At 41.6% G+C, this 21,193-nt stretch overlaps 1 long non-coding RNA gene across 1 annotated transcript; it reads right to left on the minus strand.

Annotated features, from left to right (window-relative positions):
• Positions 1-6,335: 6,335 nt before the first annotated feature.
• LOC123485684 lies at positions 6,336-11,573 on the minus strand. The gene is made up of 3 exons (XR_006659109.1): positions 11,414-11,573; positions 8,812-8,868; positions 6,336-6,351 (listed from the first exon to the last, which is right to left on the minus strand). It is a non-coding gene; the product is annotated as an uncharacterized LOC123485684 (long non-coding RNA).
• Between the last annotated feature and the right edge of the window lie 9,620 nt (positions 11,574-21,193).

Here is a 21,193-nt window from a genome sequence, read left to right on the forward strand (position 1 = left end):
TCCGGGAGTTCTGGACTAAGAATCCTCTTGAACATCTTCAGCTCGTTCTTCACAAATGTCATAATATTCTCTTCAAGCAACTGAAATAAATCAAGTAAATCAGTTAAGCAAGAGACTAAATGCTTTCTCATTAACACATTAATGAATGATTGACAGATCAACTTTACTTGAGGTAAACAAAAACAAATGTACATAACAGGACCACATACACTGAATATGGAGGCCAGGTCTGTTTGATGACTCTGGGAAGACTGACCACTGATAATCTCTGACTCTGATCTCTCCTGTTGGTTTCTGGGGACAAAACATGAGATTACATCTCCTCATCCAGGGAGTACACACACACACACACACACACACACACACACACACACACACACACACACACACACACACACACACACACACACACACACACACACACACACACACACACACACACACACACACACACACACACAGGGAGGGAATGTTGTGTTTGTTTAATATTGTTTCAGGACTATGAAAATTTAAAAAAGTATTAGCCTATGGATTATGAAAACAACAAAAATTAATGGGAAAATGGGAGAGGAGAAATGACTAGAGACAGTGTTGTTTAACTCACTGACCATGACCCATAAGTTATTCTTACCTTTGTTCAGTAGAAAAGTCTCCCTCTCTAAACTTTAGAGGTTGCTGCATAGACTTGTCACTCTTCATGGATACACAGCTGGGTACAGGGGAGGCTGGTCTCTCCTGCTTGATTGGGCTTCAACACAACAGAGACAAACATTATGTCTCTCATCTACTCTGAGCTCAGATGGGGAAACTTAAGAAGAGTTTCATTCAAAAACGCTATAAATCCATTTTCAGAAATGTTCGTCAATTAGCTTTTATTGTTTCAAGAAATTATAAAAGAAATTGGTGTGTTTTTTCACTATCTAATCGTGGTATGAGATTGTTCAACGACAGCCATGTATTTGTTTAAAATCTATAACTTGATGGTTTCATTTCAGATAGACAAATAATAATGTTTTTATTGCAAAATGCTACATATCTGCCTCACTCTCAGAGAAATAAGTAGTACTACTAGGTTTTACACAGTGAAAATGTATATCTGCCTCACTCTCAGAGATATAAGTAGTACTGCTAGGTTTTACACAGTCAAATGTGACCGACCGGCTCAATTCGATTTTATGTAGCAAAATTTGAAATTGTGTTTTCTACATTGGATAAAAGTAGAGACTCAGCTAGAAAAAGGTATATCATACACAGTTGACGAACAATGGGAAAGTAATTCTGCTTTGAAAGATGATAAACTTGTAACCTCAATTTTGAGAAAATGGCCTTTGAATGTTTTGGTTCACCTACTGGAGAGCTCTTCTTTATCTACAGTGGTTCTCTCCGTCACCCCCTCCTCCGCACACTCCACTGGCTTCCAGTTGAAGCTCGCATCCGTTACAAGACCATGGTGCTTGCCTATGGAGCAGTGAGGGGAACGGCACCTCTGTACCTTCGGGCTCTGATCAGTCCCTACACCCCAAAGCGAGGGCATTGCGTTCATCCACCTCTGGCCTGCTGGCTCCCCTTCCTCTGCGGAAGCATAGTTCCCGCTCAGCCCAGTCAAAACTGTTCGCTGCTCTGGCACCCCAATGGTGGAACAAGCTCCCTCACGACGCCAGGACAGCGGAGTCACTCACCACCTTCCGGAGACATTTGAAACCCCACCTCTTTAAGGAATACCTGGGATAGGATAAAGTAATCCTTCTACCCCCCCAAAAAAAAATTGTAAAGTGGTTATCCCACTGGCTATAGGGTGAATGCACCAATTTGTGAGTCGCTCTGGATAAGAGCGTCTGCTAAATGACTAAAATGTAAATGTAAATGTATTACTTTGGCAGATAATGTCACCCATCTAAATAAATAGATATATATATATATATATATATATATATATAGTTAACTAAATGTATGGTGTTTTTGGTTTATGTCAGTTTCATTGTTTGTTATGCTATAAATGGTTATTTTATGGTTGTAAGTGGTAAAATTAACTAATTAATTAAATACTACTTTAGAAAGGATATACTTTATTCAGTACTACTGCAGTTACTAAATAATTCCAATAGATGGCATCATAAGACCATGAATGACATTTCAGAAGGTTAGTTTAGTTTTCTCCCTGGATACACCACCACTCCCCCTCACAGGAAAACTCCTTTTTACTGTCCCTTTCCACACTGCTAATGCAAGAGGAACGACTAAAAAAGCATTTAACAGATTACTGTGAAATAATATAATGATGATTCATGTTTATTATTAGCTGTTTTTATGCTCATGTTTTGAAATTATACTTCATTACTATAACGATTATCAATAACCCTGAACATTAATTTAGTCACCTCTGGTTGAGAAAAATGTATTATCCTAGTACATTCATTGTCAGATTCATCAACCAGCAGCGAGAACTCTGCCTTCTAGCACAAGCGAGGGCATGTTGAGGTACATTTGCTAACCGGGAGGGTTGCATGATGTAATTTATTGGTGGGCTGAAAGACGCACTCTTGTCTTATCTATTCCGAGGTTGTTTAATTGTAATATTAGATATTTAAAAATGCATGTATACTAGGGTTGAGGTTGGAGCATCTGACTAGTGATTATTTACCGGGGTTCAACACCTGCTATAGTCACTATTTAATTGCCCTTCCAAAAGCATCACAGGCCTAATACGAGATATATAGCTAACTAAAATAATGCGTGACCATTTCAGAAAATCATGGGACATATAGTATTTGGTTGCATGCTATTTTATGTCAATCATATTGCTGCGTATAGCCTATAACTGATGCTTCGTGGTCTTATGCTGCCATCTATTGGAAATATTTAGCTATTAAAAGTTATTAATTCACCGTACAGACATTGGTGAGGCAGCTGAGAAATAAAGTGTATTAGATCAGTCTCCATCCTGCCCCACGCCAATTGCTGGACTTTCACACAGAGGTTACTAGGTCACCCAATTCAAACCACATTTGAAAAATAAAACAAATGTGTCTTATTTATCAAGTGTTCTGTCTTGCAATTATACATATAATAAAATAACAACAAAATAATCAAAACGCAATTTAATACTATAATTTTATTTACTAAGATAATATTATTACTAAAATAGTTTCTAAAAGTGTTCTGGGCTACCCTACCCTAGAATTAGGGGTTAGGGTTACGGCTAAAATAGGTTATAAGTAGGGTAAGAGTTTCTGTATAGCACTTTGTGACATCTGCTGGTGTAAAAAGGGCTTTATAAATACATTTGATTGATTGTTAGGTTTAGGGTTTTTATGGCAAAAAACTGTATGGGTTTATAGCACTCTTGCGCCACCCTTTGGCCATCTGTGGGTACTACATAACTCATTCATGACATTTTTTACATTTACATTTTACATATTTAGCAGAAGCTCTTATCCAGAGCGACTTACAGTTAGTGAGTGCATACATTTTCATACTGGCCCCCCGTGGGAAACGAACCCACAACCCTGGTGTTGCAAGCTCCATGCTCTACCAACTGAGCTATATGACACTTGCTAGGCTCATAATCTGAGGTAGCAACTGCGTCAGATCTACAAATCCATTAGCTAGACCACCCGATTAGACAACGATCACCCCATTATACCCATTTGGTTTGCAACTCAGTCAACCTGCGCAGCATTCGCTCAATTTGATGCCTACGAACGAAGATTTCGATGCATATCAAATTACCCAGCAGCCATTTAGAAACAACAAGTCATCAGAAAAATGGTTATTTCTTAATTAAAAAATGTCTTCTGGCTGTTTAAATCTGCCACATTTTGAAAAAGAGGACAGGGACATGCGTTTTGTTTAGATTGTACCCTTTTTTTTAAACAAATATGTTTAACCATGACCAGAAAATGTTTAACGTTTGATGGCTTTGCGCCAGACAACACCTCTTAGACTGTGGCTCACCACAACATGTACTCAGGTTAACATTGAGCGCGCTCACCAAGTAACCGTAACCTTGTTAATAATAAGTTACCTGAGGTAAACCTACAGGGTTAACGCTCACCAAGTAACCGTAACCTTGTTAATAATAAGTTACCTGAGGTAAACCTACAGGGTTAACGCTCACCAAGTATCCATAACCTTGTAAATAATATGTTACCTGAGGTAAACCTACAGGGTTAACGCTCACCAAGTAACCGTAACCTTGTTAATAATAAGTTACCTGAGGTAAACCTACAGTAGAACTAATAGGAGCTGGCAGGGTGAAAAATGCCCAAACATAAGGCCTGTTTTTCGCGATTACTTCATAACCAGGGACAGAAGGTAATATTATGAAACTGGGCTCCATGGCGGATGCAATTAACTAATTTTATCAGGAAATAAACGTTGTAAAAAATGTAACTTGAGGCACCCCGAAAATAATATTCAAAAGGTTCAGTCCTTGGACAGAGAGGGGTAAAATACTAAAGTTACCGTCCATCTAGTGAAGAGAGGAGAACCGGACAGAGGGATGGTAGGTAGCCAGCATCCGTCAACCAGAGAGGGAGAAGCCCTCCACGGTATTTAACAGGTGGAAGAAACAACCCGGGAGCTCCATCCGTCCACAAGAAATGCAGGCAGCCGGTGATGATGTAGTGGTAGCTAGGATAACTAGGATGCTGCTGGTAGAGTAGCTAGCTTAGCTAGCTGTACCGACTAGCTTGGCTAACTAGCAGGTTGTTCGTCTGTCCCTCGAGGATGATGACGAATCCGGTGAACCACAAGATGAAACAAGGATAGCGAGTGAAAAGTATCTGGCTACACTCATACTGTCACTGACCATAATGCAAAAAAAGCTAATTGAACAATAAACTTCGGCGTCTCAACATTGTAACGAACTCCCTCGTTATTCCCCGAGATCACCTCAGACCACTCTGCGCGCAACTGGACAATATGCTTGGCGCCAAACCGTACGTGGACGTGGACAGTTCCAGAACGGGACATGAGCACTGCCACAAAATAAACTAAACCCAGTCTTTACAGTGGCTTACATTAGTAATATTCTTTTATTTATTTTTATATGTAAAACAAACATTCAACGTTTTTTATAACAATATTTTGAGATCTGGGCCCATATCCACAAAGTATCTCAGAGTAGAAGTGCTGAGAATTAAGACATTTTACTCTTATGGGTATAAATGAATGCATAGCATTTTGTCTTCGGTTTGTCAGATTAACTCATGCTTATTTCTGAAGAGTAACTCAGGTTTTGGCCCAGCGCCTAAGGAGTTGGAGCAGTGGCAGGAGTTGGACCTATGGCAGAAAGGTGGCTGGTTCGAATCCCGGGCCGGGCGCTGGAAAAAACGGGCGGGCTTGATCTGACCACTGGAAGGCTGCTGGGTTCACATCCTCAAAACATTCTACTTTTGTTGATCAGAACTCTAGAGGTTCTTCTTCACTGAACCCAAAAATGTATATAACTTTTAGTGATTTCATATATTAAGGAAGTGATAGAAGCCTTTTTGGTTCTATAAGGAACGTTCTTTTCTAAGTGTATAATAAACACGTTTTCTTTTCATTATTTAATTACCTACATCATGTTATTTCAAGTTATCCCTTTGGGCGCAACATCACGTTGTTAAAAATTGAATCCTAAATTGGCCATGGCTATAAATTGGGCAATTGAAGGCATCTAGAGCGAAATATGTGTTCGATGAAAATAAGCATTGTATGCAAGGTAGTAGGCAACATTATTGGCAAGGGACTTGATGCCTACGATGCCAAAGCTATTTAGAGTTGTTAAGCGGGTGTGAAGAGTGTGTTGGTATAACGGTAATATTGTCAAAATTCCGCTTGTAACAACCATCAGAATTGGTTAAAAATATATACATTCCATTATATTAGGCAATAATGAAGAGTAGGCAAAGTGGTCGTGTCGTGAAAATTCTATCAAATGTCTTCCATTGCAACGAGTCCAGTCAGGGTGCTGCAGAACCCCCTGCAGTACCTCTGCGAATCCGGATTGAGAACTCCTGATTTAGCAGATGCTCTTATCCAGAGCGATTTACAGTAAGTGCATTCATCTTAAGATAGCTATTTATTTTAGAAATAAACGTAATAAATTCTTCATAAAATTGTCATCTCACCTCTTAGCTTTGGTGTCATGTTCCCCAGAGAGACGCATTTTAGAGGCAGGGCCCCCTCCTCTCTCTCCCCAGAGAGACTCCTTTTAGAGGCAGGGGCCCCCCTCCTCTCTCTCTTCCCAGAGAGACTCCTTTTAGAGACAGGGCCCCCCCCCTCTCTCTCCCCGAGAGACTTATTTTAGAGGCAGGGACCCCCTCATCTCTCTCCCCAGAGAGACTCATTTTAGACCACTGACCCCTAAACAGAGATGCAGCATGTTGGTTGTGGTGAACACAGTGACAACTAATTCTAGAATGTCAATTGTTCTCTTTTACTCATGATCTCTTAGAAATAAAACATTTACTCTTAATTTAATCACATGAACATTGTTACATTCCTCAACAATAAATAAAACATTGTCTCTCAAACAGAAGAAGGAACTAACAAAGAGTCACTAACAACAACCAAAAGCGAAACAGGTGGTTTTAGGAGGGGTTCTGAAAGACACTCGCGCGGGTGTCCACTAGTGGTGGAAACAGAGGCTTTCTGAACGCTTTGGGGCTTTCACCAAATTTTGCCAAAAAATGCCATGGATAGATTTGAGTGCTAATAAACAACATTTAGTTAGAATGTGGGGTTCGCTTTTGCCTCCAGGTTCACTATGTTTTGAAAACGATGCATATGTGACTTTCAACGTGGCACCGTCATAGGATGCCACCTTTCCAACAAGTCAGTTCGTCAAATTCCTGCCCTGCTAGAGCTGCATGTTTGTTGCTTTATGTAATGGCATATATTTTAATGCTTTATGTAATGTATTTTATCTATTGAAATATAATTTTGATATATTTTAAAATGTAGTTTCATGGTGATTTATTGTGTTTTCCAGAATCTCCAACCAAACTCTGAGATCAGTCTCTCCAGTACCAAGTCATCTGTCCATGAAGAGTGACATCTCTATGGATCATCCTATACATTTTAGTGATAAATCAGGGACCTTTGACCCCAGGTAAGTTACTGGTCAGAATTGATGATATTACTATTGAAGAGGAGAATCTTCTAGATCTGAAACCAGATGTATTTTGTGTGTCTGAGCATATCATTTGTTGTTTATGTTACATATTTTAATACACTGAGTGTACAACATTTTCCACAACATTTCCAACGGAGACAATCAGGTTGGTAAGTCATCATACTGTAGCTCAAACCTACTGTGATGACGACCTAACTTTATAATAGTTCGTAGCCTACCTAGCAGAATCTGCCCGTCTTTCTTTCAAAATCAACACATTTATCCATCTTCTTATGCAGTGGTGTAAAGTACATAAGTAAAACTACTTAAAAGTATCTGTACTTTACTATTTATATTTTTAACAACTTTACCTTTTACTTCACTACATTCATAAAGAAAATAATGTACTTTTTACTCCATACATTTTCCCTGACACCCAAAAGTACTCAAAAAATGGTCCAATTCACACTTATCAAGAAAACATCCCTGGTCATCCCCACTGCCTCTGATCTGGCAGACTCACTAAACACAAATGCTTTTTTAAAATAATGTCTGAGTGTTGGAATGTGACCCTGGCTATCTGTAAATGAAAATAACAAGAAAATGGTGCCGTCTGGTTTGCTTAATATAAGGAATATTAATTTAAATTATTCCTACTTTACTTTTATTTTTAATAAGAGCATATTTTAGCAATTACATTTACTTTTGATACTTAAGTTTATTTAAAATCAAATACTTTTAGACTTTTACTCAAGTAGTATTTTACTGGGTGGCTTTCACTTTTACTTGAGTCATTTTCTATTAAGGTATCTTTACTTTTTCCACCACTGTTCTAATGTTCCATATGCGCCACAGTTTGAACAGACATTTTGTAACTGCGTAGGCTACAAATTTACTTTCAATTTCAAATAAGGAAATAAAGTTATGACGTTCACTGAGTAAATTAGTTTTGTATTGGCCGGCTCCCCGGTGAGCAGAGTTGGCACGTTTTAGACCATTCCATTGGTCCTTAAATTAAATGTCCACTCACCCGTAGCACCGGGCCATGCAAAACGAACAGTACCACTGTAGCAGGGCGCTGAGACAGAGTTCTGAACCCAGAGGCGTTTAGACTTCAGGGAACGCTTCAAGGTGTCTCCCCTTTACAACAGTAACCAGAGGGTGGCGCTAACAGTCAGTTGCATGCCACAGCAGTAACTCATCACATTGTACCGAATCTTGCTTCAGTTTTTTTTAAATCATAGTCCTTCTTCAAGACATGTCTTACATTATTTTTGATAAACATATAATTTGCTTGAAACCAGGTTTAGCTGTGTTTTCTTCCTAACAAATGTGATTTACTGTAGACCTTTAATAATTGTAAACAGGCCTACAAATCCAAAAGGTTTTAATTTGAGAATGTTCATTTGTATGCCTCAAATATTAAACTGTATTAAAATATCTGATGATTAGTTGAATCAGGTGTGTAAATGCTGGGCAAGAACAACAGGATTGAGAAACCCTGAGATAAACATAAAACCCTATCATTTAAAAGCTCCTCCACCATCTTTACCAGACGTTTGACTGATAACATGTGATAACACTTTGAAAACTGCTGTCTGTCAGCAAATAAGCTCAAGTAGCAGTTCTACTAACTAGTACTATCTCATTCCAGGTATTCATTCTCTTACTCTGTCCTTTAGAATAGATTATTATTCAGAAATACTCACTTTATTTTTTTGTTCTCTCCATATAGCGTTTTCTGCTCAGTCGTCTCAAAATGGATCCTGTACAAAAGAACAACTTTACTTTCTGTTTCAGCTCAACCGTCTCCCCACCCTGATAATCAAGTGTTTTATTGGTATCTTCCACTAGATGGCAGTAAACACCTGCTGTAACTAGACTACGACTATGTGTTCGGTTTCATACCTGCAGTTTCCCAGAGGAGGAGTGCTGATCTAGGATCAGGTCCCCCTGTCCATTTAATCTGTTTCATTATGATCTAAAAGGAAAAACTGATCCCAGATCAATACTCCTACTCTTTATGAATACTGTCACAGGTGACGCCTCAAGATGAGGCTCATGATTTATAAGTTATATTCCTTAAGAGTCAATTAATATCATTAATTGAACTGCTTTGCCATGAACATATCTGTGAGGTCTTAACTTAAAGGTACTATATAAACCATATGGTTATTTAAATGGGGTTGAACATTCATCCCATCAGATTGTGTAAAGGATTTTATGAGTTCAGAAAATACTGACTTGGAAGCATCTCTCTGACCTCACCCTGCTGAAACACACCCACATAGCTACAGTTATATGCTTGTCGGGGTTTTATGTTTGTTGCTTCATGTAATGGCATATATTTTAATGCTTCATGTAATGTATTTTATCCATTGAAATATAATTTTGATATAGTTTAAAATGTAGTTTCATGGTCATGTATTATGTTTTCCAGAATCTCCAACCAAACTCTGAGATCAGTCTCTCCAGTACCCAGTCATCTGTCCATGAAGAGTGACATCTCTATGGATCATCCTATACATTTTAGTGATAAATCAGGGACCTTTGACCCCAGGTAAGTTACTGGTCAGAATTGATGATATTACTATTGAAGAGGAGAATCTTCTAGATCTGAAACCAGATGTATTTTGTGTATCTGAGCATATCATTTGTTGTTTATGTTACATATTTTAATACACTGAGTGTAAAACATTTTCCACAACATTTCCAACGGAGACCATCAGGTTGGTAAGTCATCATACTGTAGCTCAAACCTACTGTGATGACGACCTAACTTTATAATAGTTTGTAGCCTACCTAGCAGAATCTGCCCATCTTTCTTTCAAAATCAACACATTTATCCGTCTTCTAATGCAGTGGTGTAAAGTACATAAGTAAAAATACTTGAAAGTACTACTTAGGTCGTTTTTTTTAGGTATCTGTACTTTACTATTAATATTTTTAACAACTTTTACTTTTACTTCACTACATTCATAAAGAAAATGATGTACTTTTACTCCATACATTTTCCCTGACACCCAAAAGTACTCAAAAAATGGTCCAATTCCCACTTATCAAGAGAACATCGCTGGTCATCCCTATTGCCTCTGATCTGGCAGACTCACTAAACACATGCTTCCTTTGTAAATGATAAAAATTCTGTCTGAGTGTTGGAAAGTGACCCTGGCTATCCATAAATGAAAATAACAAGAAAATTGTGCCGTCTGGTTTGCTTTATATAAGGAATTTTAATTTGAATTATTCCTACTTTACTTTTACTTTTGATACTTAAGTATATTTTAGCAATTACATTTACTTTTGATACTTAAGTATATTTAAAATCAAATACTTTTAGACTTTTACTCAAGTAGTATTTTACTGGGTGCCTTTCACTTTTACTTGAGTCATTTTCTATTAAGGTATCTTTACTTTTTCCACCACTGTTCTAATGTTCCATATGCGCCACAGTTTGAACAGACATTTTGTAACTGTGTAGGCTACAAAGTCACTTTCAATTCCAAATAAGGAAATTAAGTTATAACGGTGACTGGGTGAATTAGTTTTCCATTGGCCGGCTCCCCGGGTGAGCAGAGTTGGCACGTTTTAGAACATTCCATTGGTCCTTAAATTAAATATCCACTCCCCCGTAGCACCGGGCCATGCAAAACGAACAGTACCACTGTAGCAGGGGACTGAGACAGAGTTCTGAACCCAGAGGCGTTTAGACTTCAGGGAACGCTTCAAGGTGTCACCCCTTTACAACAGTAACCAGAGGGTGGAGCTAACAGTCAGTTGCATGCCACAGCAGTAACTCATCACATTGTACCGAATCTTGCTTCAGTTTATTTTTCTTATAGTCCTTCTTCAAGACATTTCTCTTACATTATTTTTGATAAACATATAATTTACTCTAAACCAGTTTTAGCTGTGTTTTTTTCCTCCAAAATGTGATTTACTTTAATAATTGTAAATAGGCCTACAAATCCAAAAGGTTTTAATTTGAGAATGTTTATTTGTATGACTCAAATATTAAACTGTCTTAAAATATCTGATGATTAGTTGAATCAGGTGTGTAAATGCTGGGCAAGAACAAAAGGATTGAGAAACCCTGAGATAAACATAAAACCCTATCATTTAAAAGCTCCTCCACCATCTTTACCAGACGTTTGACTGATAACATGTGATAACACTTTGAAAACTGCTGTCTGTCAGCAACTAAGCTCAAGTAGCAGTTCTACTAACTAGTAACATCTCATTCCAGGTATTCATTCTCTCACTCTGTCCATTAGAATAGATTATTGTTCAGAAATATTTAGAAATACTCACTTTATTTTTTAGTTCTCTCCATATAGCGTTTTCTGCTCTGTCGTCTTAAAATGGATCCTGTTCAAAAGAACAACTTTACTTCCTTTTTCAGCTCAACCGTCTCCCCATCCTGATAATAAAGTGTTTTATTGGTATCTTCCACTAGATGGCAGTAAACACCTGCTGTAACTAGACTTAGCAACAGTATGTGTTCGGTTTCTTGGTCCTGCTGACTCCTGGGACCTTATTCATAAAGGCAGTGTCCCAGAGGAGGAGTGCTGATCTAGGATCAGGTCCCCCCTGTCATTCTAATCTGTTTCATTATGATCTAAAAGGAAAAACTGATCCCAGATCAGAACTCCTACTCTTTATGAATACTGTCACAGGTGACTCCTCAAGATGAGGCTCATGATTTATAAGTTATATTCTTTAAGAATCAATTAATATCATTAATTGAACTGCTTTGCCATGAACAGATCTGTGAGGTCTTAACTTAAAGGTACTATATAAACCATATGGTTATTTAAATGGGGTTGAACATTCATCCCATCAGATTGTGTAAATGATTTTATGAGTTCTGAAAAATACTGACTTGGAAGCATCTCTCTGACCTCACCCTGCTGAAACACACCCAAGTAAAGACCACATAGCTACAGTTATATGCTTTTCTGTTTTTACCCACTTTTACAGCCAAAGTGTGCACTGGCATCCATATGAATCAGTGGAAAATACAGACTAGTTAGCCATCTCCCAATAGATGGACCCCACGCAGAACTTTCAGCAATGCAGCATCTTCAGTAAGCGAGTATTCCAGACACTCTCTTCTTATGTACCAGTTGCTATTAAATCAAGTTTTTTTGGACAGAAAACCTGCGGCTACGGTAGGATTCTAGGCTAATCTGGGCTGGCACCTCTGTTCCAAGATAGTCAGGAACAGTCGGAGGTGGAGGGGGCTGTGGAGCCATTATCCTGGCGGTGCTTGTGGAAGGGTGGGTAGGCTGTGCACACGGAGCTAACTGGAGCTCGGCAGCATCATCACTGTTGGGCTTGCCGGCGGCCTCGCTGGTTTGATGATGCTGCTGCTGCTCATCACTCTCCTTTGGCTTTGTTTGGCTACTTTTTGTCCATTGTCCATTGTCTGAAGAAGCCTATTGTGGTGAAACGTCAGGAGTAAATGTAAATGTATACCAACAGTGGACAATTCCCAGCAAAATCATGGAGCTACAACTCTCTAGTGGAGAATAGAGGGAGTATTCCCCTTGGAGAATCCAGAGTGGCTCACTGAAGAAAAACATATTGGAGAATAACAACAATCTCAATCTGAAGCTTTAAAGAAAAAAAGGGAATTCCTCTGAAAATCAGGAACACCATTCTTCCTCCTGTCCCACCTATTGTCCCTGTATGGATATTAGTTGGCATCTAATTGGAGAACATACTGCTTTATAGATCCCAGCCTGAAAAAACAATTGTTTGGGCCTTACTTTGAGCACTTTGCAGTACAGAGAAACGCCCTCTAGATGACAGCAGAGGCCTGCTCTTGGATCTACCCTGTCTAACCACCAGTTTAGTGACCTTGTTCCATCAATATGTCCATACTACTTCACAACCGATTTGAGGTCTTGACCAGCAATGTCCCATTGGGCTCAACCAAGCCGAGAGTGAGGTTCTAGAAAGAGGACTGACTTTCATACCAACTCCTAAACAGGAGGACTGCGGGGAGCTCCGGAGGAATCTACACTTCTATCATTGAAGATTGAAGTTATTAGATAATTTTGATTATGAAACAGATTTTCCTCATTTACTATTTCCAAACCCCTCACATTGGGAACCTCAGTTGGAGTCAGTGTCAGAAACTATACAGACTGTTATACGTAGGGATGTGGCTTCCTTTTCACAATTCAGAACCAGACCTGTATATCAGCTTAACCTTACACATTTTTCAAAAAATCAAGCTCTAGAAACATTGAACATCAATCAGAATATAGTGATTAAACCAGCAGATAAGGGGGCTCAGATTGTTGTAATGGATAAAGTGAATATCTTCTTGAAGTCAATAGCCAATGGGATAATGGTAAACACTATGTTCCATTGTCCCACTCAACACAACCGGAAAACACAAAGATGAATCCAGGAGATAGTGAGTAAACTATATGAGGATCAGTACATTACAGATAAACAGATGGTCTATCTTTTTGGGGCAGATTCTCCAAGGCAGTTTTACTTACTGCCTAAAATACATATCTCCTGAGACATTGGCGGTTCCCTACGGCTGACCAATAGTAAGTGATTGTGTCTCAGAATCTTCCTGTATTGCTGATTATATTGACTTTTATATCAACCCTCTATCCCATAAACACCCCAGGTATGTTAAGGATAGTTATGAATGCAGGGTTTATTACTATTGTATTACTCTTTATATTAACTTAGCTACTGACTTGTTCTATTGTTGTTGTCAAGAGGTTAACCTGCTAGTCAGCATTTCATTGCACTGTTAACGCCATGTATATGACAAATAAACCAACTTGAACTTAGAAGGGAAGGGGGAGGGCAGCCAGAAAGGGAGGGGAAAAGATGGCCAGCTAATTCCGGCTCTCACAGACCTGTTCATTTTTCTTTAAGAAGCCCTCCTGTTCTCCACTCATTACCTGTATTAACTGCACCTGTTTGAACTTGTTACCTGTATAAAAGACACCTGTCCACACACTCAGTCAAACAGACTCCAACCTCTCCACAATTGCCAAGACCAGAGAGCTGTGTAAGGACATCCGAGATAAAATTGTAGACCTGCACAAGGCTGGGATGGGCTACAGGACAATAGGCAAGCAGCTTGGTGAGAAGGCAACAACTGTTGGCGCAATTATTAGAAAATGGAAGAAGTTCAAGATGACGGTCAATCACCCTCGGTCTGGGGCTCCATGCAAGATCTCACCTCGTGGGGCATCAATGATCATGAGGAAGGTGAGGGATGAGCCCAGAACTACACGGCAGGACCTGGTCAATGACCTGAAGAGAGCTGGGACCACAGTCTCAAAGAAAACCATTAGTAACACACTACGCCGTCATGGATTAAAACCCTGCAGCGCACGCAAGGGCCCCCTGCTCAAGCCAGCGCATGTCCAGGCCCGTCTGAAGTTTGCCAATGACCATCTGGATGATCCAGAGGAGGAATGGGAGAAGGTCATGTGGTCTGATGAGACAAAAATAGAGCTTTTTGGTCTAAACTCCACTCGCCGTGTTTGGAGGAAGAAGAAGGATGAGTACAACCCCAAGAACACCATCCCAACCTTGAAGCATGGAGGTGAAACATAATTCTTTGGGGATGCTTTTCTGCAAAGTGGACAGGACGACTGCACCGTATTGAGGGGAGGATGGATGGGGCCATGTATCGCGAGATCTTGGCCAACAACCTCCTTCCCTCAGTAAGAGCATTGAAGATGGGTCGTGGCTGGGTCTTCCAGCATGACAACGACCCGAAACACACAGCCAGGGCAACTAAGGAGTGGCTCCGTAAGAAGCATCTCAAGGTCCTGGAGTGGCCTACCCAGTCTCCAGACCTGAACCCAATAGAAAATCTTTGGAGGGAGCTGAAAGTCCGTATTGCCCAGTGACAGCCCCGAAACCTGAAGGATCTGGAGAAGGTCTGTATGGAGGAGTGGGCCAAAATCCCTGCTGAAGTGTGTGCAAACCTGGTCAAGACCTATAGGAAATGTATGATCTCTGTAATTGCAAACAAATGTTTCTGTACCAAATATTAAGTTCTGCTTTTCTGATGTATCAAATACTTATGTCATGCAATAAAATGCAAATTAATTACTTAAAAATCATACAATGTGATTTTCTGGATTTTTGTTTTAGATTCCGTCTCTCACAGTTGAAGTGTACATATGATAAAAAATTACAGACCTCTACATGCTTTGTAAGTAGGAAAACCTGCAAAATCGGCAGTGTATCAAATATATATATGGCTCTCCCGAGTGGCGCAGTGGTCTAAGGCACTGCATCGCAGTGCTAGCTGTACCACTAGAGATCCTGGTTTGAATCCAGGCTCTGTCGTAGCCGGCCACGACCGGGAGACCCATGGGGTGGCGCACAATTGGCCCAGCGTCGTCCAGGGTAGGGGAGGGAATGGCCGGCAGGGATGTAGAGCATGGTGTTTGCAACGCCAGGGTTGTGGGTTTGATTCCCACGGGGGGCCAGTATGAAAAATAAAAAGATAATGTAAGTCGCTCTGGATAAGAGCGTCTGCTAAATTACTAAAATGTAAAATGTAAATGTATATAACACAGGGCTGTAACCCAAACATGTATATATATATATATATATATATATATATATATATATATATATATAACACAGGGCTGTAACCCAAACACGTATATTTATATATAACACAGGGCTGTAACCCAAACAAAGGAGCGAGGTGTAAACCTCTATATAATACACGGGACGAGACCCGTAATAACAAGAGCATAATATCTGCGAAATGTTGATTGGTTGACACCCCACTACAGGTGTCAACCAATCAACATTTCGCAGATCATTACAGGCATCAGTAAACACAGAATGTGGCGCATAACTTTATTGACTTTAAGACCAACAAAGTCCCCTGTCCCCGAGGTGAAGAGGACACCTCCAGTCTATGGGTCTGGTCCCCTTGCCAGGGCCAGATATTACCTGGATTGCCATCAATACCTCCATGCTTTGTTTATGAGGTCACACGTGAAGAAGTACAAAGAGGACATCATCAAGAGGTAAGGTAGTAGAAGTATGTGATAAGAGTGATTGTTTTTTAGAGTTGAGATTATAATTCAGTTGATATGCCATACCATATATCTACAATGTAGGATCATAGGTTTGTGTGATTTCTATATACTTTCAGAGAAAGGAGTTAGTGCAGGAAAAAGATGGTCCCTTGTCCCAACTGGTGGAGACAGAGGTCTTTCAGACCTTTTCCTGGAGTGAGACTCTGGCGTGGGCAGAGGAAAAGGCACCTTTGATGACCACCTGTTAGAGGGCAACCCTTCCCCAGGCCAGAAACCTCAAAGTAGATCTCACCAAAGGTAGAGAAATCACCACAAGGTGAGGATTAACCCAATATCATGTTCATACTAGATGTCCAATATTAATCATTTCACAATTGACATGTTGTATATAGTTGTACCGTTTCTACAAGTCAATTAGTAAAGTAAGTACGCCTCTGACATGTAAGCCTTGTCCGAGACAAAAGACAAAACTAAGAGAAGAAACCTTCTAATGTCTCCTCTTTTCAGAGACGACTTTCAACGTAAGAAGCAGGACCTCCTTGACAGAGGGACATGGATGGTGCTGTCAATGGCCTTGTTCACCAGCAGGCAAAATAAAATGAAGTTTGTACCAACATGCCTGGAGATGGAGCTGTGGAGGGGAGGATGCTGGGAGAAGATATTCTTCACTCTGAACTCCATGGCCATCTGCCTATGTTCTGATGCCACTAGAGGACATGTTAACAGGTTGAGGGTCGGCAATGATACCAAGATCATGAAGTGGAAGAAACAGGCTGAGGTAAGTGTGAGTCTTAAACATATGTAAACACAATTTGATTCAGCCTATTTCATAATATATATTTCATTGAATTTCTCTTGGCAGTTGTGGCTCCCAGGTCTACAGCCAATCAAGGAGTAACTACCCATCCCCCACTGCTGCTCTCACCCCCCACCCCCCACCCCATCCCCTGACGTGCTGGACTCTCAGGTTCTGTTCAATAAAGTGCAGCAAAGCACAGTACAGTACAACTTTATTAGTCCATGTTACAGGGAACAAAGGGAATTTGTCTTTCTGAAGGGGTTGGTCACAGATCTGTCAGTTCAGATCAAATCCCACGTTTTGTTGTCTGGCTCAGGACTCAAACCAGTGACCTTTCAGTTACTGGACTAATTCTCTAACTTCCACCTCCTAACACTTCTAGCATGGGCTTCCTAGGCAAAGTTCCTTTTACACTATCCCATGTGTGTAGAAAACATGAGTCTGTCTCATGATCTGGTAATGAGGTACTCCTGCCTTCAAAATCAGTGTCACCCTCAGGTCAAGTGGGCATTACCTCTTGGTCTAATGGTCAAGAAACTGGTTTTTCCCATGGGACACCTGGGTACAGATCCCGCCCATGAAATGTGCACACCTCTCCCAAGGCACCATTCCACTGCTTCCACCAATGTAGTGTTTTTTTGCAAACAGCTACGGTGTAATGCCCCTTTTGTCTCAAACCCGGGTCTCCCTGCCCGTAGGCAATTAAATATATTGTAGTGAATTCAGGGGGTAGCCCCAAACGGGTTTTGAACCTGGGTCCATCAACTGTCAAGCCAACACCTTAAGCGTGTTAGGTTCTAAATGAACCTAGTAAAACTCAGGGATGTTTAGTAAAGCTCAAACCAAGTTTATTCACCCATTGGATCATACAGCTGCATAAGACAAAGAACATCTTCACACAAGCACTGGTATTTAACCCTTTCTCCTATACTGAGCCCCTCCTTCCACATCTGAACAGCCAATACACCTCTGTTCCTATCCAGAAGATTAGTGATATATGTTCTTCCTCACTTCATCTAACCTGACCTCTGCCCAAATTGCTCACTACTCCCCAACTCACGGCTGTCATGTTGACTTGTACCAGACTGTGTCTCTTCTCCTCCAATAGGATCCCTGATGACTAACAATAAAATATCCTGACAGAATGGAAACGTTATACATTCCCTTCTCTCCCTCAGTGACATGAATAAGTCTATTTCATGTTTAGAAGTCAGAACCCACAAGCGCTACGCCAAGAGGTCCGAACCTCTCGATGATGTGGCTAGGTGTTGGATTAAGGTCGCTACATTACCCACTTCCTTGGGGAAAGCATGCCCCCACACTTCTTTATAGCAAGTCTCTCACGTGTACATGCCTCTTTGATGGCCTCACAGGCACTATCCCACTTCTGACACCAATGTAACTAATTAAGGGATAGCTCCAACCGGGACTTGAACCCGGGTCCAGTGACAATCAAGCCAACACCTTTTCCATTACACCAAGAGATCAGAAGGTGGTAATTGGTAGGTGTTGGGTTCAGCTTGCTACAGTATATACTTATATAGGGCAATGTGTGATCTGGGAGCGGCAGCACTACCACTAGTGCTCCTGACACAGCCTAACACAATCTTTACCTTCTGAACCTTAAAAACTGACCTAAAGTCAGATACATTTAGACAAACCACCATGTGAGCAGCAAGTGTAGGGTTAATGGAGTGAAGTGGGGGATGGGTAGGACCACCAGTATCAACTATATGTTTATGAATGCATTACTATCAATGCAGTACTAAAACGGATGGATGCTCTTCATCAACACCATCTCACCTGTGAAACTAAATATCAGCAATCAATCAACAAGACTAATGAAATGGAGCAAATGAAGACATTAGAACTGCTAAAGGTCAGATATTATATTCTGACACCAATTTCCTACTGGTAGATGTTGTACATGATCTGTCAATCCTGAGAGCAACGCTCTCTCTCCTCCTCTTCCCCATCTCTCTTTGCTGGGGTGAAGTTTCCCCCTAGATACAGATCTAGGATCAGCTTCCCCTCCCCCAAACCTAACAAGGATCATTAGTGGGAGGAATTTAAACCTGATCCAAAGCCAGGGTCTATTTGGGAAACTTGTCCCCTCCCCACAACTCTACATGTGGATGCGGCTTCCTCCATCTCACCATGTTCACAAAGAAAACGGCAATGTATTTCAGCTGTAAGTATTTTTGAAGTTACTAGCTATATTATTTGAATTGAATCGACCTAGCTTCATTATTATTCAACAATAACTGGGCCAATGTAGCCGTAGCAGCAGTGGTGGTTCTAGAACATTCCCAGTGGGAGGGGCCAGGCTGGGGCCAGTTGTACTGTTAGAGGTGCCAGTTACATCACACATTATTGTTGTCATGTCGTTTTCTTCACTGCATTGCAGACATTAATAGACAAATGACCATGTTTATAATCATTCAACTATTTATTATTTGCATTTACATTTTTACATTTGCATTTCATATTCACTATCAGGTACATCAACTGTATTCTACGGTTTTTGTGGTTTCTTACAAAAAGATCCGCAAATTCATCTGGATTCAAGGCCTTTGCCTTCCTTGACTGTCACGCCCTGACTCTGGGGACTCGTATATGTTGAGTCAGGGTGTATGTTCTATGTTGTGTATTTCTATATTGATATTCTATTATGTGTAAATCTATGTTGGCCGGTGTGGTTCCCAATCAGAGGCAGCTGTAGCTCGTTGTCTCTGATTGGGGACCATACTTAGGCAGCCTATTGGCACTAGTGGGTTGTGAGATCTTGTTACAGTTAAGGTATGGTCCGTCCCGTCTGTAAGCGATCGTGACAGAAGATCCCACCAAACAAGGACCAAGCAGCGTACCCAGGAGGAGCGAATAGCCATGTCCCAGGTGGGCAAATTGTGGTCATGGGAAGAGATATTCGCGGGGAAAGGGCCATGGGCGAAGGTAGATACACAGGCAGGAGAGGTGCAACGGCAACGCAGAGGACACCGGTCGAGGAGGAAGCCCGAGAGACAGCCCCAAGAAAAAAATGTTGGGGGGCTAAAGGGGTGGTCGGGGAGCGAGAGAGAGGAGCCCCGACCACTGCACCCGGTCGGTTTTCAGATTGGGTCCCTACGACCATGGGAAGAGGAGTGGGAACAGTATTATACTGAGGAGTCGGAGGATGACGACGACGACAAGGTTCTGTTCCCTAACTCGTGGGGGGCTCCCGGAGGAGTCCTCACAGGAAGAGGAGTGCCGACGACGGACACCCGAGAGGCAACCCAAGAACATTTTGGGGGGCACACGGGGTGGATGACGAGGCTACAGGAGGCTAAAAGGGAGAAGGAAAGTGGTAGAGGCACGGCGAAAAGGAGCTGGTTAGGCAGCAGAAGGAGTGGGGGTTAATGAAGGAGACCCAGTCCCGCTCCTCGCACCAAGAAAGTGGTGCGTGTCGCCAGTCTGGTCCGGCCGTTCCTGCTCCCCGCACTAAGACAGTGGTGCGCGTCGCCAGCCCGGTCCGGCCCGTTCCTGCTCCCCGCACTAAGCCAGTGGTGCGCGTCGCCAGCCCGGTCCGGCCTGTTCCTGTCCCTCGCACCAAGCCAGTGGTGCGCGTCGCCAGCCCGGTCCGGCCTGTTCCTGTCCCTCGCACCAAGCCAGTGGTGCGCGTCGCCGGCCCGGCCTGTTCCTGCCCCTTGGTGCGCGTCGCCAGCCCGGCCCGGCCTGTTCCTGCCCCTCGCACCAAGCCAGTGGTGCGCGTCGCCAGCTCGGCCTGTTCCTGCCCCTCGCACCAGCTGCTCCACTCCGGAGCCAGAGCAGTCCGCTCCACCGGGGTCTAGTCCAGATCCGGTCAGCGGCTCCACTCCGGAGCCAGAGCAAATATTGTAAAGTGGTAAACCCACTGGCTATAGGGTGAATGCACCAATTTGTAAGTCGCTCTGGATAAGAGCGTCTGCTAAATGACTTAAATGTAATGTAAATATGTCTCCATCTACCTTCCGTTAAAACTAATCTCCTTCTACCCTCCTTCAACCCTGGTCTCCATCTACCTTCCGTTAAAACTAGTCTCCTTCAACCCTCCTTTAACCCTACTCTCCATCTACCTTCCGTTAAAACTAGTCTCCTTCTACCCTCCTTTAACCCTACTCTCCATCTACCTTCCGTTAAAACTAGTCTCCTTCAACCCTCCTGTAACCCTGGTCTCCATCTACCTTCCATTAAATTAGTCTCCTTCTACCCTCCTTTAACCCT

This window comes from Coregonus clupeaformis, unplaced genomic scaffold (genome assembly GCF_020615455.1).
Source record: "Coregonus clupeaformis isolate EN_2021a unplaced genomic scaffold, ASM2061545v1 scaf0799, whole genome shotgun sequence".
Lineage (NCBI taxonomy): Eukaryota > Metazoa > Chordata > Actinopteri > Salmoniformes > Salmonidae > Coregonus > Coregonus clupeaformis.